Source organism: Zalophus californianus, chromosome 15 (genome assembly GCF_009762305.2).
Source record: "Zalophus californianus isolate mZalCal1 chromosome 15, mZalCal1.pri.v2, whole genome shotgun sequence".
Lineage (NCBI taxonomy): Eukaryota > Metazoa > Chordata > Mammalia > Carnivora > Otariidae > Zalophus > Zalophus californianus.
Window position 1 is genome coordinate 25,808,327 of NC_045609.1, and position 14,946 is coordinate 25,823,272.

The following is a 14,946-nucleotide window of genomic DNA, read 5'->3' on the forward strand; positions in this document are numbered from 1 at the left end:
GAGCACTTTTTCATGTGCCTGTTGGCCATTTGGATGTCTTCTTTGGAGAAATGTCTGTTCATGTCTTCTGCCCATTTCTTGATTGGATTATTTGTTCTTTGGGTGTTGAGTTTGATAAGTTCTTTATAGATTTTGGATACTAGCCCTTTATCGGATATGTCATTTGCAAATATTTTCTCCCATTCTGTCGGTTGTCTTTTGGTTTTGTGGACTGTTTCTTTTGCTGTGCAGAAGCTTTTTATCTTGATGAAATCCCAATAGTTCATTTTTGCCCTGGCTTCCCGTGCCTTTGGCGATGTTTCTAGGAAGAAGTTGCTGCGGCTAAGGTCGAAAAGGTTGCTACCTGTGTTCTCCTTTAGGATTTGGATGGACTCCTGTCTCACGTTTAGGTCTTTCAACCATTTGGAGTCTATTTTTGTGTGTGGTGTAAGGAAATGGTCCAGTTTCATTCTTCTGCATGTGGCTGTCCAATTTTCCCAACACCATTTGTTGAAGAGACTGTCTTTTTGCCATTGGACATTCTTTCCTGCTTTGTCAAAAATAAGTTGACCATAGAGTTGAGGGTCCATTTCTGGGCTCTCAATTCTGTTCCATTGATCTATGTGTCTGTTTTTGTGCCAGTACCATACTGTCTTGATGATGACAGCTTTGTAATAGAGCTGGAAGTCCGGAATTGTGATGCCGCCAGCTTTGCTTTTCTTTTTCAGTATTCCTCTGGCTATTCGGGGTCTCTTCTGGTTCCATACAAATTTTAGGATTATTTGTTCCATTTCTTTGAAAAAAGTGGATGGTATTTTGATGGGGATTGCATTGAATGTGTAGATTGCTCTAGGTAGCATTGACATCTTCACAATGTTGATTCTCCCAATCCATGAGCATGGAACGTTTTTCCATTTCTTTGTGTCTTCTTCAATTTCTTTCCTGAGTATTTTATAGTTTTCTGAGTACAGATCCTTTGCCTCTTTGGTTAGATTTATTCCTAGGTATCTAATGGTTTTGGGTGCAATTGTAAATGGGATAGACTCCTTGATTTGTCTCTCTTCTGTCTTGTTGTTGGTGTATAGGAATGCCACTGATTTCTGTGCATTGATTTTATATCCTGCTACTTTACTGAATTCCTGTATGAGTTCTAGCAGTTTTGGGGTGGAGTCTTTTGGGTTTTCCACATACAGGATCATATCATCTGCAAAGAGTGAGAGTTTGACTTCCTCTTTGCCGATTTGGATGCCTTTGATTTCTTTTTGTTGTCTGATTGCTGTGGCTAGGACTTCTAATACTATGTTGAATAGCAGTGGTGAGAGTGGACATCCCTGCCGCGTTCCTGACCTTAGGGGAAAAGCTCTCAGCCTTTCCCCATTGAGAATGATATTCGCTGTAGGTTTTTCGTAGATGGCTTTTATGATATTGAGGTATGTACCCTCTATCCCTATACTCTGAAGAGTTTTGATCAAGAAAGGATGTTGTACTTTGTCAAATGCTTTTTCTGCATCTATTGAGAGGATCATATGATTCTTGCTCTTTCTTTTGTTAATGTATTGTATCACGTTGATTGATTTGCGGATGTTGAACCAGCCTTGCAGCCCAGGGATAAATCCCACTTGGTCGTGGTGAATAATCCTTTTAATGTACTGTTGGATCCTATTGGCTAGTATTTTGGTGAGAATTTTTGCATCCATGTTCATCAAGGATATTGGTCTGTAATTCTCTTTTTTGATGGGGTCTTTGTCTGGTTTTGGGATCAAGGTAATGCTGGCCTCATAAAATGAGTTTGGAAGTTTCCCTTCCATTTCTATTTTTTGGAAGAGTTTGAGGAGAATAGGTATTAATTCTTCTTGAAATGTCTGATAGAATTCCCCTGGGAAGCCATCTGGCCCTGGGCTTTTGTTTCTTGGGAGATTTTTGATGACTGTTTCAATTTCCTTAGTGGTTATAGGTCTGTTCAGGTTTTCTATTTCTTCCTGGTTCAATTTTGGTAGTTGATACATCTCTAGGAATGCACCCATTTCTTCCAGGTTATCTAATTTGCTGGCATAGAGTTGCTCATAATATGTTCTTATAATTGTTTGTATTTCTTTGGTGTTGCTTGTGATCTCTCCTCTTTCATTCATGATTTTGTTGATTTGGGTCATTTCTCTTTTCTTTTTGATCAGTCTGGCCAGGGGTTTATCAATCTTGTTAATTCTTTCAAAGAACCAGCTCCTAGTTTCATTGATCTGTTCTACTGTTCTTTTGGTTTCTAGTTCATTGATTTCTGCTCTGATCTTTATGATTTCTCTTCTCCTGCTGGGTTTAGGCTTTCTTTGCTGTTCTTTCTCCAGCTCCTTTAGGTGTAGGGTTAGGTTGTGTATTTGAGACCTTTCTTGTTTCTTGAGAAAGGCTTGTATTGCTATATACTTTCCTCTCAGGACTGCCTTTGCTGTATCCCAAAGATTTTGAACAGTTGTGTTTTCATTTTCATTGGTTTCCATGAATTTTTTTAATTCTTCTTTAATTTCTTGGTTGACCCATTCATTCTTTAGTAGGATGCTCTTTAGCCTCCATGTATTTGAGTTCTTTCCAACTTTCCTCTTGTGGTTGAGTTCTAGTTTCAAAGCATTGTGGTCTGAAAATATGCAGGGAATGATCCCAATCTTTTGGTACCGATTGAGACCTGATTTGTGACCTAGGATGTGATCAATTCTGGAGAATGTTCCATGGGCACTAGAGAAGAATGTGTATTCCGTTGCTTTGGGATGGAATGTTCTGAATATGTCTGTGAAGTCCATTTGGTCCAGTGTGTCATTTAAAGTCTTTATTTCCTTGTTGATCTTTTGCTTAGATGATCTGTCCATTTCAGTCAGGGGGGTGTTAAAGTCTCCCACTATTATTGTATTGTTGTCAATGTGTTTCTTTGCTTTTGTTATTAATTGCCTTATATAATTGGCTGCTCCCATGTTCGGGGCATAGATATTTACAATTGTTAGATCTTCTTGTTGGATAGACCCTTTAAGTAGGATATAGTGTCCTTCCTCATCTCTTATTACAGTCTTTGTTTTAAAATCTAGTTTGTCTGATATAAGGATTGCCACCCCAGCTTTCTTTTGGTGTTCATTAGCATGGTAAATGGTTTTCCACCCCCTCACTTTCAATCTGGGGGTGTCTTTGGGTGTAAAATGAGTCTCTTGCAGACAGCATATTGATGGGTCTTGTTTTTTAATCCAATCTGATAGCCTGTGTCTTTTGATTGGGGCATTTAGCCCATTTACATTCAGGGTAACTATTGAAAGGTATGAATTTAGTGCCATTGTATTACCTGTAAGGTGACTGTTAACTGTCTGTTGTCTGTGTTCGTTTCTGCTCTTTGCTGCTTTTAGGTTCTCTCTTTGCTTAGAGGACCCCTCTCAATATTTCTTGGAGGGCTGGTTTCGTGTTTGCAAATTCCTTTAGTTTTTGTTTGTTCTGGAAGCTTTTGATCTCTCCTTCTATTTTCAATGATAGCCTAGCTGGATATAGTATTCTTGGCTGCATATTTTTCTCGTTTAGTGCTCTGAAGATATCTTGCCAGTCCTTTCTGTCCTGCCAGGTCTCTGTGGATAAGTCTGTTGCCAATCTAATGTTTCTACCATTGTAGGTTACATATCTCTTCTCCCGAGCTGCTTTCAGGATTTTCTCTTTGTCTCTGAGACTCATAAGTTTTACTATTAGATGTCGGGGTGTTGACCTATTTTTATTGATTTTGAGAGGGGTTCTCTGTGCCTCCTGGATTTTAATGCCTGTTTCCTTCCTCACATTAGGGAAATTCTCTGCTATAATTTGCTCCAATATACCTTCTGCCCCTCTCTCTCTCTCTTCTTCTTCTGGGATCCCAATTATTCTAATGTTGTTTCGTCTTATCGTATCACTTATCTCTCGAATTCTGCCCTCGTGATCCTGTAGTTGTTTCTCTCTCTTTTTCTCAGCCTCTTTATTTTCTATCATTTGGTCTTCTATATCGCTGATTCTCTCTTCTGCCTCATTTATCCTAGCATTTAGTGCCCCCATTTTTGATTGCACCTCATCAATAGCCTTTTTGATTTCGATTTGGTTAGATTTTAGTTCTTTTATTTCTCCAGAAAGGGTTTCTCTAATAACTTCCACGCTTTTTTCAAGCCCAGCTAGTATCTTTAAAGTCATGATTCTGAACTCTAGGTCCGACATCGTACTAATGTCCGTATTGAGTAGGTCCCTGGCTGACGGTACTACCTCTTGTTCTTTTTGCTGAGGTGATTTCTTTCGTCTTGTCATTTTGTCCAGAGGAGAATAGATGAATGAGAGAACAAAAGGCTAACAGGTTTACAACGTCCCCAGCAAATATACTGTATACAAATCAGAAAAGACCTGAAACCAGGGGAAAAGAAAGGGAAAGAAAGAAAAAAGAAAGAGAAAAAGAAAAAAAAAAAGATAAAAAAGATAAAAACAAAAACAAAACAATTCAAAAAAGGCAGAATATGATCAAATATGATCAGGTTAGTGCATAGATCAGTGCCACACACTAGATTTTGGGCATATTTTGGTCTGTTAGAAAAAAGGGCCTCCTAAAATTTTAAAGGAAGAAAGACATATATGTACAAAATAAGGGTTGATACAATGAAGGGATGGAAGATGACTATAAAGATGAAAATTATAAAAGATTTTATAAAAGGACTTGGTAAGATAAGTTGTTTGAAAAAAGAAAGGAGATTTAAGGAAAAAAAAAAAAAAAAAGGAAAAAGGGAGAGAATGTGATCAGGCAGGAGACTAGAACAAAGCCATACACTAGTGGTTTAGGGTATATTTTGATCTGTTAGAAGAAACTGTACCTCAAAATTTTAAAGAGAGAACAACTTATATATATATGCCAAAAACAAGGATAACTACTATGAAGGGATAAAATATGACTCTAAAAATGAAAAAAAAATAAAAAATGTTTTTTTTTTTTTAAAAAAGGGATTTAGAAGATGTTGGTTGAAAAAGGGAAAAAGAAAAATAAAAAAAAGTCAACAAAAATTAACTTTGATGAAATAATGAATCATGGTAAAAAAAAAAAAAAAAAAAAAAAAAGAAGCCATGAATCTATGTGCAGTATTCTCCTAGCGCTGGAGTTCTCCTATTCTCCTTGATCGATCAACTTGGTCTTGGCTTGCTGGCTGTTTGTGTTGATCTTCTGGGGGAGGGGCCTGTTGCTGTGGTTTCCAAATGTCTTTGCTGGAGGCGGAATTGCCCCGCCCTTGTCGGTCCGGGCTAAGGAAGCTGCTCCAGTTTGCTCTCAGGAGCTTTTGTTCCCTGCAAGCTCTCGGTACAGCTTTGGAGGACCAGGGCGAAAATGGCGGCCTCCCAGTCTCCGCCCAGAGGAGCCGAGAACTCGGGGCCCCACTCCTCAGTGCGCCCCCAGAGAAAAGCAGTCACTCCCGTGTCCCCGGTCTCTGGCCGCACTCCGTGCTCACCCGGCCTGTGACCGAGCGTTTGTATCTCTGGCACCCGACCCCGCTCGGAGTCTCCAAACCCAGCAGATCCCTGCAGTGCGCTCCCGCACCGCTCCTCCCCGGGAAGGAAGGGGAGTCTCCCCGGATCTGCTGCTTGTTGGGTCCTTGCTGGGGGAGCCGTGCCCCGACTGGGCCGCAGATCACAGTTTATGGCCACCCCGAGCTGAGAGCCCGCGACTCTGCTCCGTATCTGCAGCCGGCTTCCCCGCCCCGACACCTGGGAGCTCTGCCGCACTCAGGCACCCCCGGTCTCTCTGTGACCCCAAGGGTCCTGAGACCACACTGTCCCGGGAGGATTCCACCCCCCGCTTAGCCACTGCAGCGACGTCCCTCCGCCGAGCCAACTTTTAAAAGGTCCGATTTTGTGCTCCGCGGCTCTAGCACTTGCCAGAAGCGGCCGACGGAGGCCCCTCCCCCGCTGTCTATCCTCCCGAATATCGCCTCGGATTCACTTCTCCGCACGTCCTACCTTCCATTAAGTGGTCGCTTCTCTGTTCAGAGAGTTGTTGCTACTCTCCTGTTCGATCTTCTGTTGAGTTCGTAGGTGTTCAGAATGGTTTGATCCCTATTCAGCTGAATTCCTGAGACCAGACAAAATCTAGGTCTCCTACTCCTCCGCCATCTTGCTCCGCCCCTGGCAAATAAGAATCTTAACAGAAGGAGATGCTATAGTGAGAAGGTCTTTAAACCCAGAAGGACCTATGGTATTGAGGTCTCTGTGGTGAGAAAAGATGTGTGAGGTTTATGACAAGCTCCTTTCAATAGGAGAATCACAGTGTAAACCCCTTAGGTTCTAGAGCAAGGTCTTGCCATTGGAAAATCACTCCACTTTTCAATAATGGTTCCCAGTGTGGTACTAGCCACTGGTAGAGTTGGAGTGCTTGACTATGGGACACCAGGGAAATGTGGTCAGAAATATCCATCATGAAGTGGATTTTGTCAGACTTGCTATTTGAAAAGGTCTAGTGGACCCAGGATCAATTTATAGTAATATGGATTTGGTACATACAGTATTGCGCAAAAGAAGGCTTGAAGGCATAAGTAGGCTATACAAGCAGGTGGCCAGACCTTTGTTGCAACTGATGCCTTTCTTTCTTCTCATACCTATACCTGAATTAATTATTGCTCTGATGATTATACAATGGTGATTTTTATTTTCACTGATTTTATTATTTTTCCAGTGTTGTTGAGATATAATTGACATATAACATTGTATTAGTTTAAAGTATACAATATAATGACTTGATATATGTATATATGGCAGAATGAATACAACAGTAAATTTAGTTAACATCCATCACTTAGATACAAATTTTAAGATCTGCTCTTTTAGCAGCTTTCAAATATACAATACACTATTGCTAACTATAGTGACCATGCTGTACCTTGCATCTCCAGGACTTATAACTGGAAATTTGTACCTTTTGTTCACTCTTACCCATTTCTTTCACCCTCCACCCCAGCTTCTGGCAACCACCTATTATCAACTATTTTTAAAACATTTATTAATTATCATTCCATCATTCTATTGTAATGAAGAGCTTTCCTTTCTCTCCCATTTACTTTTCTATTTACGTATTTATATTAGTATGAAATATGGATTCCTGTTTTATTCAATGTGGTTAGTTACTGTCATCAGTTTGATGTTCAAATTTCCCCAGATTAGGCCACAGGAGGACCTTCAGGTCACTCCTATATCTTTTGATATGTTCTCATTGTTCTTTATGTAAAAAAATAATGATCTGGCAGCATAAGATGCCTGGGGCTCATTTTGTGCTGTCTTTGCTCCTGCCTTGGAATCAGGCATTTCTCCAACAATTCCTGGTTTCCTTAGTGGAGGATTACAATTAGAAACCAAGATGTGGGTATTTGGCAGTTATATATGAACATATATATTCAAAAACTACAAATTCACACTAAAATCTTCAATTGCAATACAAAACTTCACAGTTCTTGCTGGCCTTCCCCTTTCCATGTTTGTAAATACATTATCCAATAGTAAAAGAAACCTAGATCTCTTTTTTCTCAATACTTGTTAATTTGTTCAATGTACTGATTTGTCCAGTGTTACAAGTCTCTCAACCTAGGCAGCCATCTCATCCCTCCCAACACCTTGAATACCAGTGGACTTGCCATTGACATGTCTCCAGAGGGTTCCACATCCCTTTCTCCTTTGTACCATCAGGCAGGCTGCTGGTGACCCCTTTGTCCCTACTCCAGCTCCACGCCAGGAGGGGAAGGAAAAGGTCATCTCTGTCTTTCTATTCTGCTTTCTGGGAATTTCATCAATTTTGTCTTCTGAACTGTCCACTGAAGTTTTCATATATATATATATATATATATATTTCAAATATATATTTCAAATATATGTACATATATATTAAAAGGAATGAAAGAAAAAATGTAAAAGTTATGTATATGAGTATAAATATACACTCATATATTTGAAGAAAAGAGTAGTTAAAAATATGTATACATAATTTTCACATTCTTTCATTTCTTTAAAAAATTTTTTTCTTTTTTAAAGATTTTATTTATTTATTTGACAGAGAGAGAGATGGCAAGAGCAGGAACACAAGCAGGGGGAGTGGGAGAGGGAGAAGCAGGCTTCCCGCTGAGCAGGGAGCCCGATGCGGGGCTCGATCCCAGCGGATCATGACCTGAGCCCAAGGCAGATGCTTAACGACGAAGCCACCCGGGCACCCCCCAAAATTTAATTGTTTAATAAAAAACTAAGTAATTTTAGAACAGTTACAGAGTTAGTACAGTGAGTTCCTGTCTATCTTTCCCATCTTCCTCAAAGTTAAAATCTTATATAACCGTGGTAAAATTATCAAAACTAAGAAATTAACCTCTCATTCTTTTAAAAGTAGTATTTTATTCTAGTTTTATAGATTCAGCCTCATGTCTTTGATCTCAGGATAATAATTCTAGTTATGTTGGAGTTTTTTTTTCTGTCCCCTGGTTTTTTTTTTCTATTTTGATCTATTTCCTTTTTTTTTTAATGTTTCAAGTTTTATTTAAATTCTATGTAGTTAACATATAGTGTAATATTGGTTTCAGGAGTAGAATTTAGTGACTCATCACTTACATATAACACCCAGTGCTCATCACAACAAATGCCCTCCTTAATACCCATAACCTGTCTAGCCCATCCCCCACCCACCTCCCTCCATCACCCTCAGTTTGTTCTTTGTAGTTAAGAATCTCTTATGCTTTTCCTTCCTCTTTCTCTCTTTTTTTCCCTTCCCATATGTTCATCTGTTTTGTTTCTTAAATTCTACATAAGAATGAAATCATATGGTGTTTGTCTTCCTCTGACTGCCATATTTCTCTTAGCATTAATACATTCCAGCTCCATCCATGTTGTTGCAAATGATAAGATTTCATTCTTTTTTGATGGCTGAGTAATATTCCATTGTGTGTATATGTATATATCTACACACACACACACACACACACACACACACACACACATACACACCACCTCTTCTTTATCCATTCATCAGTCAATGAACATTTGGGCTCTTTCCATAATTTGGCTATTGTTGATAATGCTGCTATAAACATTGGCGTAATCTATTTTATTTCCTTTCCTTCCCTCCCTCTCTATCTCTCTTCCTCCCTTCCTCCTTCCCATCCTCCTCTCTCCTTCCTTCCCTCCCTCCCTTCTCTCCCTCTTCCTTCTATTTAATTAATAAAGATATACATAACATTTATTATATTCCAGGCACTGTCCTAAACACTTTACAAATATTAGCTCATTTATTTCTCTTAATATCTCATGTGGTACACATTGTTCTCTCCCTTTAATGGTGAAGGAATTGAGACATGAAGAGGTTAACTAAGTTGCCCAAGATCACATTGATCATTAGTAAAAGAGCCAGGATTTGAGTCTATGTGCTGTTACCAGAGTCTGTGCTCTTTACCACAGCATCATGCTGATTGTCAGGTTGATTGGAAACTTCAGCTGAGGGCCCAAGCACCTTGTGATGCCTATAGATTGATGGTCAAGGTTTTGGCCTATTTGTTAGACTATACCCCCTGAAGTACTATAGATCTTTTTTGCAGGACTACCTTATATTTTCTGGAGATGAAGTATCCGGTCCCCTACCTGGGCACAGCTGTTAAAGTACTTTTTGCCAAGATTCTTTGAGGTGTTTAGGTCAATGATATTGGAAGGATCATAGATTAAGAGTGTACTCTGGTACTTTTTTTTTTTTAAACATTTTTATTTATTTATTTGAGAGAAAGAGAGAGAACTTGAATCAGGGGGAGAGGCAGAGGGAGAGGGACAAGGAGAAGCAGACTCCCTGCTGAGCTGGGAGCCTGACATGGGGCTTGATCCCGGAACTCCAGGATCATGATCCTAGCCAAAGGCAGCTGCTTAACCAACTGAGCCACCCAGGCACCCCTGTATGTCACTATTTTAATTCCTGTGCACATATGTGTGTGTGTGTGTGTGTCTGTGTAAGTGAGATTGGTCTAGCAGGGGTTAACAAACTATGGCCTCAAACAAAAATCCAGCATACAGCATATTTTGTATGGCCCACAAGCTAAGAATCAGTTTTACATATTTAGAGGGTTGTAAAAATAAAAGTATGCAACAAATTGCATGTGACCTACAAAGCCAAAATGAAAGGTGCTAAATAAATACAGGTCATTTAACCATAATCATTTCAATTTAACACATCGACTGTGTAGCTATTTTGAAAAGATACTGTAAATATGTCAGTCCCTTTCTGGAAGGAATTTATAGTCCAAACCATACCACATCTCTACCTACTGCCTCCCCCAAATGCATCTTCCCAGTCCTATCAACTGGCAAGTAGTCTCAGGTGAGTGTTAGCTCATCTCCAAATTATGAGGTAATTTCTACCTTCTAGTAGGAGAGTATACTTGTAACTAACCTGCCTTTATGTTTTGGCTCATGTTTCTTCTATCTGCTATGTTTCCCCTTACATCTTTTCGATGCAATTAATAACTAGCTAGGTCCTGTTTCCTCTATTATGCTCTTGGTAATGATCTTGGTAATGCTCCTAGCTTAACTAGCTAGGTCCCGTTTCTTCTATTATGCTCTTGGTAATGCTCCAGCTTTCCTCTATTATGCTCTTGGTAATGCTCCAGCTTAGATCACTTTCTAAACCACTTCTCTGAATCCTGTAACATCACTGCTAACTTCCTGTCCTGGTTCTTCTACACATCTGTTCCCTGGTAGGATATACATTCCTTGAATGTAAGATCTAATTAATTTGTAAATTGTTATACAGTGCCTAAAATAGATTCATGCATATGGTATTATCTGCCTGACTCTTATCTCTCCCCATATGGTTTAGTTTGGGCCTCTGAAAGTAAATTAGTATGCCTACTCCATAGGAAATGTACTTTAGTTATATTTATTTATCTTCAGAATTTTACTTCCTTTCTAGAATTTGTATCTTTGAAACCCACTAACATCCTGGGATTGTTCTCCTTTCTTTAGTATTTTACTATTGCTTAAGCATTTTGTATGACGGGAAGATTTCTTAGTGGTAGTAAATTTCTGTATAGAAACCTTGGCAATATATAATTTGAATACGACCCCAATTGGAACTTTTTTATGAGCTGTAAACATTCGCAGGGTAAAGACTAATAAACCAGTGAGTTTTGTATGGGGTAATAATAGTTTATTTGTATTCTTCTCTTTTATATATTCTTTTCCCTTTTTTTTCTATAAGGAGTTTCTTTTCTAGAACACTGAAGTTGTTATTGTGATATATTTTAATCCTATACTCTTGCCTACTCTTTCCATTAAGTCTTTTTAAATCCAGATCTGTGGAGGGAGGAGAACCATTTGCTTCTACATTTGAACATTTTCCTGGGGTAATAATTTTATTTTGAAGTTTAGAGAGTCTATGAGTTATTCACCTTAAAAATCTAGCTTATTTTATGAGGCTCTTGTATTGTTTCCCTTTAGCTGACTAACAACAGCTATCAATAGAACTCTTCAGAGTAATAAATAATTGTATTATTCCAGATTGACTTTTTTTTTCTGATTTATGTTTTTGTTAGCATCTACTAACACTAGGAGGAAAGAGACTTGGCAAATGTTAGGAAATTATAGAAAGGTCTAAATGTTACAAAACATTTAGTGATAACAGTTCTGAAAAAAATCAAGTGAAAACATATTTTATTGCTTTCTGCTTCCTTGTATACTTTCCAACATCTCTCGCCACTTACATGTCTAACACTTTATGGAAAGTTGGCTACAAAAGAAATGTAGCATGTTGAGAATGTTTAATTCATGCTGTAACATAAATACCTCAATGTCTAGAGGTCTCATTTTAAATGTTGTCTTGTGGAAGTGCTGACCCTCATCACAAAGTTCTTTCCTCTGACTTTTAGGGAAAAAGAACTAAATGTCCAACTTGTTTTAAATTTAGTTTCATGGGAAAATTTAGTTTTTTCAGCTTTATTGATATATAATGAATATATAACATTATGTAAGTATAAATAGTACACAGTGGCGACTTACATACATATATATTGCAAAATTATTACCATAATCAGGTTAGTTAAAATCTCTCTTGGCTCACATAGTTGCCTTTTGCATGTGTGTAGTGACAACTTTTAAGATGTACTCTTAGCAACTTTCAAGTATATAATACAGTATTGTTTAACTACAACTGTGTGATCCTCAGAACTTATTTATCTTATAACTTTGTACCCTTTAACCACATTAATCACATCCACCTATTTCCCCCCAAACCCACATATAAGTGAGATCTTACAGTATTTGTCTTCATTTGTCCAACTTAGTTCACTTAACATAATGCCCTCAAAGTTCATCCATGTTGTGAAAAGGCAGGATTTCCTTCTATTTATGGATGAATAATCCATTGCATATATATACAGCACATTTTCTTTCATCTGTTGGTGGACAGTTAGGTTGTTTCCATGTCTTAGCTATTGGAAATAATGTTGCAGTGAACGTGAGAGTGCAGATATCTTTTCCATATAGTGATTTAATTTCTTTTGGATAAATACCTCGAAGTGGGAATACTGGGTCATATGGTAGTTGTATTTTTAAATTTTTTAGGAAGCCCCATACTGTTTTCCATAGTGGCTGTGTCAGTCTACATTCTCACCAGTAGTGTACAAGTATTCCCTTTTCTTCATACCCTCGCCAACACTATATCTTGTCTTTTTAATAACTGATAGCTCACTGTGGTTTTGATTTTCATTTCCCATATGATTAGTGGTGTTGAGCATTTTTCACATACATGTTGGTCATTTGTATATCTTCTTTGGAAAATTGTCTATTCAAGTGTTTTGTCCATTTTGAATTAGTTTGTTTTTTATTTGTGTGTGTGTGTTTGCTGTTGAAGTGTCTGAGTACCTTATATGTTTTGGTTATTAATCCCATGTCAGATATATGATTTGCACATATTTTCTCCCATTCCATGGGTTGCTTTTTCATTTTTAAATAATTTCTTTTGCTGTGTAGACGCTTTTCAGGTTAATCTCATCCCGCCTATTTATTTTTGCTTTTGTTGTTTGTGCTTTAGGTGTCATATCCAAAAAATTGTCACCCAGACTAGTATCAGGGAGCTTCTCTCCCTGCCCCCCCCCATGTTTTCTTCTAGGAGTTTTACAGTTTCAGGTTTTACATTAATCCATTTCAGGAAATTTGATGTCTCCAGCTTTATTTTCCTTAAATTTTCTTTGGCTATTTAGAGTCTTTTGTGATTCATATGAAGTTTAGGATTGTTTTTTTCTATATCTGTAAAAAAAATGCCATTGGAATTTTATAGGGATTGCATTGAATCTTCAAATTGCTTTGGGTAGTGTAGACATTTTAATAAAATTAATTCTTCCAACCACTAACATGGGATATCTTTTCATTTATTTTTGTCTTCTGGCTTATTTTTGTTTTGGGCTGACCTGGAGGAGGGGCAGTGTGGTCAAAGTGAACCATCCCTCTCATTCTAGTGTGGTCCTTCTTGGTCTCTGTTGTCCATGGAAATGCAACAGCCTCAATCTTGGGTTCTGGTATTTTCATAGTGGTAATTATCTATAGATAGTTGCTAGTTGGTCTTCTTATGAGGGGTACTGAAATTGGAATGACCTATTGAACAATATTGATGATATCACTGCCCTTTTATTGGAAAGTTTAAATAGCCCCTTCAAGTAATGCTCAGGTTTTCAAGGAAAAAAAATCAAATCACAGTGTTCCAGATCTCTCAATCTTTTACCTTTCTTCCTAGATATTCCATAAGAAAATGTGTGCATGGCAATGTCCACAATAGCCAAACTGTGGAAAGAGCCAAGATGTCCATCGACAGATGAATGGATAAAAAAGATGTGGTGTGGTATGTGCTACGGTGAGCGCTGTGAATTGTGCAAGACTGTTGAATCACAGATCTGTACTTCTGAAACAAATAACGCAACATATTTTAAGAAAAAAGAAAAAGAAGAAGATAACAGGAGAGGAAGAAAAGGGGAGTATGTCGGAGGGAGAGACGAACCATGAGAGATGATGGACTCTGAAAAACAAACTGAGGGTTCTAGAGGGGAGGGGGGTAGGGGGATGGGTTAGCCTGGTGACGGGTATTGAGGAGGGCACGTTCTGCATGGAGCACTGGGTGTTATGAACAAACAATGAATCATGGAACACTGCACCAAAAACTAATGATGTAATATATGGTGATTAACATAACAATAAAAAAAAAGATGTGGTGTGTGTATATATATATATGTATACACACACACACACACACACACACATATATATATATATATATATATACACAATGGAATATTATGTAGCCATCAAAAGGAATAAAATCTTGCCATTTGCAACGACGTGGATGGAACTGGAGAGTGTTATGCTGAGCGAAATAATTAAATCAGAGAAAGACATGTATCATATGACCTCACTGATATGAGGAATTCTTAATCTCAGGAAACAAACTGAGGGTTGCTGGAATGGTGGGGGGTGGGAGGGATGGGCAGCTCGGTGATAGACATTGGGGAGGGTATGTGCTATGGTGAGTGCTGTGAATTGTGCAAGACTGTTGAATCACAGATCTGTACCTCTGAAACAAATAATACATTATATGTTAAAAAAAAAAGACGATGAAGAAGATAGCAGGAGGGGAAGAATGAAGGGGGGGAAATTGGAGGGGGAGATGAACCATGAGAGATGATGGACTCTGAAAAACAAACTGAGGGTCCTAGAGGGGAGGGGGTGGGAGGATGGGTTAGCCTGGTGATGGGTATTAAAGAAGGCATGTTCTGCATGGAGCACTGGGTGTTATATGCAAATAATGAATCATGGAACATTACATCAAAAATAATGATGTAATGTATGGTGATTAACATAACATAATAAAAAAAGGTGTGTGCATATATGTATGGGAGTGTGGGGGTAGTGAGGTAAAGATTTATGTAAACTCATGATAAAAATGGAAGGTCAGGTCTTCAG

General features: G+C 38.3%; 1 long non-coding RNA gene across 1 annotated transcript in view; it reads left to right on the forward strand.

Moving 5' to 3' along the window:
- Positions 1 to 13,856, forward strand: part of LOC113918870 — a 164,262-nt gene extending 150,406 nt beyond the window's left edge. Inside the window, exon 5 of the long non-coding RNA XR_003518710.1 lies at positions 13,727 to 13,856. This is a non-coding gene — a long non-coding RNA (uncharacterized LOC113918870). The remainder of the gene's footprint in view (positions 1 to 13,726) is intronic.
- Positions 13,857 to 14,946: the final 1,090 nt, after the last annotated feature.